The sequence below is a fragment of the Schistocerca americana genome, chromosome 4 (genome assembly GCF_021461395.2).
Source record: "Schistocerca americana isolate TAMUIC-IGC-003095 chromosome 4, iqSchAmer2.1, whole genome shotgun sequence".
NCBI classification, from domain to species: domain Eukaryota; kingdom Metazoa; phylum Arthropoda; class Insecta; order Orthoptera; family Acrididae; genus Schistocerca; species Schistocerca americana.
The window spans coordinates 37,273,836-37,284,026 of record NC_060122.1 but is presented as its reverse complement, the minus strand read 5'-3'; positions in this window follow the sequence as shown (position 1 = coordinate 37,284,026).

The following is a 10,191-nucleotide window of genomic DNA, read 5'->3' as shown; positions in this document are numbered from 1 at the left end:
GGACTTAACTTCTAAGGTCATCAGTCCCCTAGAACTTAGAACTACTTAAACCTAACTAACCTAAGGACATCACACACATCCATGCCCGAGGCAGGATTCGAACCTGCGACCGTAGGGGTAACGCGGTTCCAGACTGAAGCGCCTAGAACCGCTCGGCCACTCCGACCGATATTGATTCTTAATCGGACTTCCTCTTCTGATGCAGGCAGCTACAGTGACATGATATTGAGATAATGCGGTGAAGAAAAGAACACTTTCGTGGTTTTGCACAAAAATGAAAATTATTATTCAGACAACATACTGCATCACAAGAAATACGTCTTCTTGCCACGAGAACTAAAGACAGAGTCTCTCTAATAATTATCAAAACAAAATCGAAAAAAGTTTCCATCATTTGTCTTTCGCCTTGCCGACGCTTACAGTGGCCTCAATACTGTTTATTGTCATCAGTAATAATTTTTATCGTAGTATGTCGGGGCTTTCCCTACTGTACATTTTGTATAAATGTGCAATGATCGAAAATTGAAACAAATGTGTCACTCAGAGGAGTGATAAGTAAAATAATGCAGCATAAGGGGTATAACAACAAACCCATGGTTTTTGACGAAAAAGGACTGCCAAAAATTATGCCAAAATAAAAAAAGCAGCCTACAAGGAAGAATGCAGAAAATTTTCTTAAAGAAAATGTGAAATAGACTGCTTTTAATCTCATAAACAGGTGGCCAAAAGAAAAGTGTATGCTATTGGTTCACAGGAGCCAAGAATGACTGCCATAATACCCATACTGGGGGCAGCAAATTGTTCAACTAAAGTGTAGTAATTTTGTCTTATTATTGTTCAAATGTTTATGTGTAAAGTGTGTTTAATGATGTAACTTGTAACGGACTTAAGTGTATATTGTTTGTAAAATGTAATTGAGAGAGGATAATGGCTCAGAAGGACAATGCTTTAATGTAAATGAACCAATGAAAACTATTGTTTTTGCGTATTTCAATCTTGCTTACCTGTAGGGACAATTACTTGAAACAGGGGCATATCTAACACTGTTTGTTTATGGTTCATCTAATTTTTTTATAATGTTTTGCTTTAAAGTTGTCGCATATTGGTACATTTTCTGTATATGTAAAGTTACGTGTGCTATACTGGGGATTGAAGTTCTTCACATTGTATGTGAGTAACGTCTGTAAAATACTATGTAAATTGTTTATTACGTTAAATAATTTTCTGATGCCATTTTGTATTTAAAAATATTCGTGTGTATAAACTGTTCATGTTGATGTAAATTTGGCAATTGTAACAAAAGGTCACGCTCTAATGTAAGAAATAGGTGTTATGTAAAAGACAATGTGGTTTTGTTTGAAACGAAAGTGGCTTTGGGGAGTAGAAAAGGTGGCAAGAGCGAATTGTCACGCTACCTAGAGCAAGTGTGGGAAGTCACACAGTCTGTAGGCAGCAGTGATTGATGCAACACCCTTGTGGAGCGGGAGCAGGTTTGCCTGCAAATTTGCACATAAATACCTCTAGGAAAAGAACTGAATAGTCTTATTAACTTATCCATTAGACACAACACATGGTCAAATCTTCAAAAAGTGTAACTCTGTTGATTACCCTTTCCTATTAACAAGCCTATCCTCCCATAGTACACTTTATTTGGAAGCTAAACTAAATTTAGTAAGAGGGTTGTACGTGGCAACATAGAGACAGTGTTATTTAGGTAAAAGCGTACTAAATTACAATATTTACTAAATTACAATAGTAGTAGTAGGATTATACCGTGTCATACCACTTGGAATTAAATTTCTGTTCATCCACCAGTTCTTGTTTCAGAAGGATGGTTTAACATGTGTCGACCACCCTGTATAACAACAAATACAATTGACATTATTTGAAGTACAACATACTGGTTGTGATGTAAGTGAGCACCATACAAAATGATAATGCTCATGTATCATTAAATAATCAGTTTTGGAAGACACGAACCTTAAAACTCACAATCATAGCTGACTTGTGAAGCATAGTCTCTTAGAACCATCACAAAATGATATGCACTATACAAAAAATGTATATTATACATATAGTTATCAGAATAATTGAACTGATATTACTTGTAATATACCAGTAACTTAAGATTTATATATTTTCGTAAAAGTGTAGTATCTCAAAATATGACCACCACAATAGTGTTCTTCATGAATTAGAAACAGCAAAGAAATACAATACTATGTGGCACATCAGTTGCTGAATGCTTTGGCTAAGTATCCCTTTTGGAAATGCGCAATATGTAGAGAAAAAAACTGATGAATTAGAAGTTCTACCGATTAATACTATTGAAGAATGTTTCAGTACTGTGTGCTATACACAATCACGATCCATACCGTGGGCTACTTCTACATTTCCCGAAGGCGTCCGACGTCATCCATCACAATCTGATACTCAGTAAGTTGTTCTGTTATTGTGTTGGGGAATGGCTTCCGACTGTTTCAGCTCCTATCTATCACGCAGGTACCTGAAGGTACAACTATGCCACAAAGACTAAACTTTTGTCTCTCATTTCAGAAAAATTAATTACATGATACCTCGAAGTCCCATATCACGCCTTCGTTATTCTCAGTGTTTATGAATGATTTATCTATACAGTTAACAGTGGCAGATGCAGTATGCTTTGTGGTAAAACTCAGTCTTTTCATTAAAGGACTACATGATGTAGACCTGCAGCAGAAAATCAGCGTAAAGACAAAACACACAGGAATATGGTATTGTGAGAAGTGTTTGTACGAATAGACAGTCATTTAAGATGAGAAAGCCATGTAAAAATACTAAATAGAAAACTAAGTAAACATGGTTAGATGTTAAGAATGCTTAAGAAGTACTCACTATAAAACACTGTTGTATGCATATTATGTGTTCATATATAGTTAACATAGGTATGGGGTTCTCTTCTTGGTCAACGTAAGCATGACACACCAAACCTTTAGGCTGAAGAAGAGAGCTATAAGAATAATGAAACGGCTGTTTCCAAAGGGAAATGAGTAGGGAAATTTTTGTAGAACATCACTTTGCCAGCCATTGACAAACATGAATTCACAGGCTTCTTGATGTCTCATGAGGCTGAAGTGCTATAAAACATTACTGTTCACAACTATCAAACAACAAAAAGGTTCATCAAGAAATGCACAGAACACATCCATAACGAAAAAGCGTTCTATGAACCAAAACGTTTATTTAATGCTTTGCCTCAGTGACTCAAGAGTGTCGAGTAATGAGATATCACACAAGAAGTGTTTGCGACAGTTGGTACCAGAAGCACCGTGGACGTCCGCCCGCAGCAGGAACATCGCCACGACCAAACCTGTCACGCTGTCAGCGAGAATCACCACCCCTGGCGCGGCAGCCCCATCAGCATGAGAGGTGCGTGCTGAAGTAGCCACGCATGAGCAGACGTTGCCAGTTACAAGCTGTAAGTCAGTCCGAGTCTTGCTAGGAAGTTCCTGCAGAAAGTTCGTTGTGTCTTCAAGTCGTCGAGTGAGTTAGAACAGTGCCCGAAGTTAGGCAGTGGTTAGTATTCAGTAGAAACAGAAAAGTGAACGGAATTATCGTGTATGCGCAGGGACCGCCTGCCTGGACATTTGACTGACTACTGTTGGTTTGGAACTGTTCTTGAACAGTACATTATAACATTATTCAGTTTCTGTTCACGGGACGGTATTCAACTCAGGTCAGATAGGGTAAACCTGCATTGTGCAGCAGCTGTACCCAGCGCTACCAAAGTTGAGTGACATATTTTACTATTCACTATTACGTGTTAGTTTCTTGTGTGTGACCCGCATGAAAGTGGACGCTCCCAGTCCACAGCAAAGAGTATTTCAAAACCGTGCAAGATCAAAAAAGAACTAAGAAACATGCTGATAGACAACAGTTTCAATAGCATTAATTAATCACTACTAGATTAGATATAATCCATGAAATCTCTGAATTAATTCCCCTGTGACATGGTAAAATGACATCTGCAATATTGCGGTGCAAGGAGTGACAGGAATGTACGGTTTTATTGAATGATTTCTACATTGATGGTAAATAATTATAGTACAATATGATCAAGAGGTTCTTTACAACATTTATAACAGAACTGGTACATAAGCTACATATACATGTAACATAGGATTTGAAATATTGCATATAGATACTTGTGTTTAAGTAAACTGTGGATACTTGCCTATATTCAGTCAATGTACACATTCAGGTGACATCCAGGAAATGCATATCTTCTATGGACGTATAAACAAATAAATGTAACACAGTACTGCTGCTACTTGTATCTGTATCAATGTTGCTGCTGTGTTCAGTTGTTTGTTTTCAGTCTGAACAGTGGTTTGCTGCAGCTCTCCATGCTGATCTTTCCCGTACAATCCTCTTCACATCTGCACAAGAACTGCAACTTACATCCACTCGAACCTTCTTATTAAAGTCAACTTCACCCCATGCTTCCCAGACTGACGATTGCTCTTTGACTTCTAATGTGCCCTAACAACTGATCCCTTCTTTTAGTTAAGATGTACCACAAATGCCTCTTCTCCCCAGTTCTATTCACTATCTCCCCACTACTTATCCAGTATACCCATGTAATTTTTAGCATTATATTCCGAAAGTTTATAACCTAACCGCCAGGGTACCCGTGAGCGCTAATGTGCTGCTTCCTGGAATCAGGCATGTGCGCCGGCCCCAGATCGAATCCGCCCAGCTGATCAACGACGTAGGGCCGGTGTGCCAGCCAGCCTGGATGTGGTTTTTAGGCGGTTTTCCACATCCTGCTAGGTGAATACCGGGCTGGTCTCCACGTTCGGCCTCAGTTCCACCCCTCTCAGACATTTGCAACACATTCGCACTGTTCCATGGCTTACATTAGACACAGACAGCTGGGGTAAACTAATTCCTTCCGGGGGGTATGGGGTGGCGGCAGGAATGGCATCTGGCCACCCCTTAAACTTACCATGCCACATCGGTTTAACCATGGCCAACCCTGCGTAACTGCGGGACAAGAGTCAGACAAAGAAAGAAAGAAAGAAATTTTTCCAAAAGATTATATCCTCTTCTTGATTGAACTGCTTATCATCCAAATTTCACTTCCACATAAGGCTGTACTTTGGACAAATACCTAAAAAATACTTAGCAACATTTAAATTTATATCTGCCATTAACAAATTTCCTTTTCGTAGAAACACACTTGTTATTTGCAGTTTGTGTTTTAACTTCTGTTCATTTCTGCTCAAATAGCTAAACGCATCCACTGCATTGCCCATGTCTTACTTTAATTAATTGGACTATTCATCTAAAAAAAACCTTCAGTAAACTACAAATTTTATTTAACTGATCTTCCAAGCTTTTTCCATCTTTGGCACAATTACAATGTCTCAGTAAATCTCAAATTCTTTATTCTTCTTCCTGATTTAATTTCCATTCCAAATGTCTCCTCTGTTTCCTCACTTGACGCTCTCTCCACTCAAGAGGAATAACATTGGGAGTCATAATCACAATTTTCTTTGAGTCATCAGTCTTCTGACTGGCCTGATGCTGACGTGGCCCACCACGAATTCCTCTCCCGTGCCAGCCTCTTCATCCCGGAGTACCACTTGCAACCTACGTCCTCAGTTATTTGGTGGCTGTATTCCAGTCTCCGCCTTCCTCCACAGTTTTCGCCTCCTGCAGTCCCTCTGGTAGCGGCAGCTGCGGAGCCGACAGCACGCGCAGCAGAGCAACAGCAGCAGCACTCGTGTGATTAACTGTAAATTAATTTAGTCTTTGTTTCTTGTTCACGTGTTTCTGCAAAGAAGTGAACCGTACGTGTGTATTTTACTGTGTAGACTAGCGGTTAGAAAATTAGTTGTAGTTTTTTTGCGTAAGTCTTGTGAATATCCTTTTGTAGGGCGGCTTCCTAGTGTAAATTTTCCGTGTAGAGAAATTTATTTCTGTTTAATAGTCTGCGGTCTCATAGTTCAGTGAGAAATCTGCACACCAACTTTTAGTGTTACTTTATTCTCCTTTGGTATATTTTCAAACTCAGTAGCGCCATTTGAGACCTTATACCTACTTTATACGCAGTACGATTGGCTAGGGTCTGTGCTTGTTGTGAGCGGACACAAGGAGGGTTGGCTGCCGTTCGTAAACAACCGGAAGCTGCGTTGGCTACCCCCGACAAGCTTCTAGCTGATGCTCGAAGTTGCGGTGACGTCGGGGCGCCAGTGACGAGAGCTGCGAGACCTTTGCTGTCACTGGAATCCCCTGGTGGCCCTGACGTCACTGCGGCTTCCGATACGCAGCATCTGACCGGCCCGTCCTCACTCCAGAGTGGGTGGCAGACAGGCAGACAGTCGTGGGTTCGCACGTTACTGGGCGGAAGGTGAAAGAGAGTCCAGGCCTTGCAGCTGGCTCCCTACGTCTTAGCAACAGGTTGATGATAACTCTGAACCAGCACGGGATGCCTCTCCTGTTGGGCCAGCGGTCGATTTTCCTGGCCATCGGGACAGGGTGGGTATGCTAGTCATTGGGAGCTCCAATGTTAGGCGGCTAATGGAGACCTCAGGGAGATAGCAGACAAGGCGAGATAAAATTCCAGTGTGTATTCGGTATGTTTGCTGGGAGGTCTCATCTGTGATGTGGAGGAGGCCCTGCCGGCGGCTATCTAGCGCACTGGGTGCAGCCGGCTGCACGTAGTGGCACATGTCAGCACAAATGACGCCTGCTGCTTGGGTTCTGAGGCCATCCTCGGCTCCATTCGGCGGCTGGCTGATTTGATGAAGGCGACTAGCAACGCACGCGGGCTGCAAGCTAAGCCGTCTATTTGTAGCATCGTACCCGGGGTTGATCGCGGTCCTCTGCTTTGGAGCAGAGTGGAAGATCTAAACCAAAGGCTCAGACGGCTCTGCGACGGTATCTGCGAATTTCTCAACTCCGCTATCGGGTGCAGAATTGTAGTGTTCCCCTTAATAGGTCAGGCGTGAACTAGACGCAGGAAGTGGCTACTATGGTAGCGGAGTACCTGTGGCGTGCACATGGGGCTTTTTTAGGTCAGAGGACCCCTCCCTTGGGAGCAAACACAGTTTGCCTGTTAAATCAACCACAGCGACCTCAGGGAATCTAGGTCCTCGCAGATCAAAAATAGAAAAGATTAATATGATTTTAGTAAACTGCAGTACCATCCAAGAAAAGTCCAGAATTAGTATCGCTTATTGAAGGTTATAATGCACAGATAGTATTGGGAACAGAAAGCTGGTTGAAGCCAGACGTCAATGACAATGAAATCCTAAGCCCAGACTAGAATGTTTGTCGTAAGAATAGATTAGTCGCCAGTGGTGGCGGTGTGTTTATTGCAATCAAAAATTCGATAAAATCTAGAGAGGTTATCACGGATTCCGAATGTGAATTAATCTGGGTGAAATTGGGCATCAAAGAACGGTAAAAAATGGTGATCGGATGCTTTCGTAAACCACCTGGGTCAGAATCTGTAGTTGTAGAGCGCTTCAGACAGAGCTTGCAGAATATCATTAGTAATTTTCCTGATCTTTCCGTTGTAATAGGGGGTGACTTCAACTTACCACATATAGAATGGGAGTGCTATGCCATCAAAACTGGTGCCAGAGACAGGGACTCGTGCGGCATTATTCTGGATGTTTGGATGTTTTGTTCGAAAATTACCTTGTGCAGATAGTTAGAGAACCAGCTCGTGAAGACAGCGTCTTAGACCTCCTGGCAACAAACAGAACTGAACTTATCGAATCAGTTAACGTAGAGGAAGGTATCAGTGATCATAAGGATGTGACAGCACCTATGACGACGGGTCCTACAGGGAATGTTAAGGAAGGTACGAAGATATATTTCAAGAGTGACAGGATACAAATTTCAGAATCTCTCAGCAGTCAGCATCAAATATTCTGTGATGAGGATGAAGATGTGGAGAACAAATGGAAAAAAATTCAAAGGCATCGTTCAAGATGCCCTAGACAAGTATGTTCCGAGTAAGGTTTTAAGGGATGGGAAAGATCCACCATGGTTTAATAGCCGTGTTAGAAAAGCGCTACGTAAAAAGGAGCAGTGTATCTCAGATTCAAGAGAAGTAAAAACCTAGCTGACAAACTAAAGATGAATGAAGCAATGACAGAAGCGTTAACTGATTTCAAAAGCAAGACGTTGTCAACCGGCCTGAGTAAAAATTCTAAGAGACTTTGGTCGTATGTAAAATCAGTAAGTGGGTCACAATCATCTATTCATTCTCTCAGCCACCACACCGGCACAGAAACAGAAGATAACAGAGAGAAGGCCGAAATACTGAATTCGATCTTCTGAAGTTCTTTCACTGCTAAAGATCGTAACACTCTCCGTCCTTTCAATCGTCGTGCGAACGTCGAAATGGCAGATATTGAGATAGCCGATCGCGGAACTGAAATGCAGCTACAATCGCTTAGTAGTGGAAAGGCTTCAGGACCAGAAGAGACACCTATCAGATTCTATAAAGATTATGCGAAAGAACTTGTTCCTCTTCTAGTAGTAATTTATCGTACATCACTTGAGCAACGAAAGTTACCTAACGACTGGAAAAAAGCGCAGGCCATTCCCGTTTTTCCCCTTTTTAAGAAAGGCTGTAAGACAGATCCAAACAACTGTTCCAAGATGGCCACCGAGTAAGTGACCCCAGAAACTATTTCCAGAAAGTTAAGTGATTTAGACAGGAATATAATTTAGTTTAACGCCGACAACAAATTAAATACGTGCATTAGTGTATCGCTTAGTCTTGCCATTAAAGGTTTGACTTTTCTTTGCGTATTTTTTCAGAAAACACGAAAAGATCGTAACTTCGCGAAGTCGCGCTTAGGCTTAAATTTTGTAAACGTGTTTGTTTCTTGTTTCACGGTAATTTAACTAGTTTCTCGGTAACAAATAAGTAAACTACCGTAAATAGTGTATAACTTCATTGTTTTAATACAGATTTCAGAAAAACAGCGTAACTTTATATCAGAAACTTGCCTATATACATTTGTTTATAGGCCTAATTCTCGTAACGTTTTTGGAGAATCAAACTTAAAGTATCTCGTTTAATTGTCCTTTTTTCATTCCATCGAGTGAAATATATAATAAATAGCGTATACCTTCATTGTTTTAATACAGATCTCAGAAAAACAGCGGAATTTTAAATCAGAAACTTGCTAATATGCATTTGTGAATAGGCGTAATTCTTGTAACGTCTTTTTTGATTTTCGGTAATTTAATTTATTTATTCTAGCTAAAGTATTATTTTTGTCATGAGTGAGAAGTGCCTGACTTGCCGTAGAATTGTTAGTTCCAGGGTTTAGTGTGATAGATGCAGTAGTTTTTTTCACTGGGGGGACTGCAGTGGCGTGGGTGTTGGGAAAGTGGATCAGGCTCATCAGTGGTTATGTAGGATTTGCAGCAGAGATAGGAAGATAGTGGAACAGGAGGGGAAATTGCTGCCCTTCAGGCTGAGCTAGATCAGGCTAGGGAAGATCTGGACAGGTTAAGGAGGGAGAAGGGCAAAGAGAGGTGGGAAGTGGCAACAGGTAACAGAAGGAACAGGCCTAGAACTAAGTCTGACAGTTTTGTGGTGAATGTCAAAAATAAGTTTGACCTGTTGTTTCAGTTAGAAACTGATGACCCTCAAGCAGAGGTAGGTGTAGACAGGACACAACAAACTTTCAATAGGAAATTGAAAAAGAATGTAGGAAAGTCATCGAAGAAAGTTTGTTGTTAGGCAGTTGTTATGCCAGAGGTGTAGGCCAACTTCTACAGGAGGAATTAGGACCAGAATACCAGGTCACAAATTTTTTCAAACCAAGTGTTAGTCTGGATCAGGTGACAGAGGATTTAGGTTCACTCTGTAAAGGATTTACCAGGGAAGACACTGTGGTTATTGTGGGAGGGCCAGGGAACAGCATCGACAGAGATCCTGGGTACAGTATAGAGTGTGACCTGGTAAAGATTGCGTCGGCATCGAGACACACCAATGTTGAATTTGTATCTGTCCTGAGACGCCATGACCAGCCTCATTTGAACTCTTCTGTTGGGAGAGTTAATTTGGAGTTGGAACGGCTGCTTGGGACAGTGCGGGGGCTCATATTGGTGTGGTTCCTGTTGATTCTCTCAGTAGGTGGGACTATACCAGGCACGGCCTACATCTCAACAGGA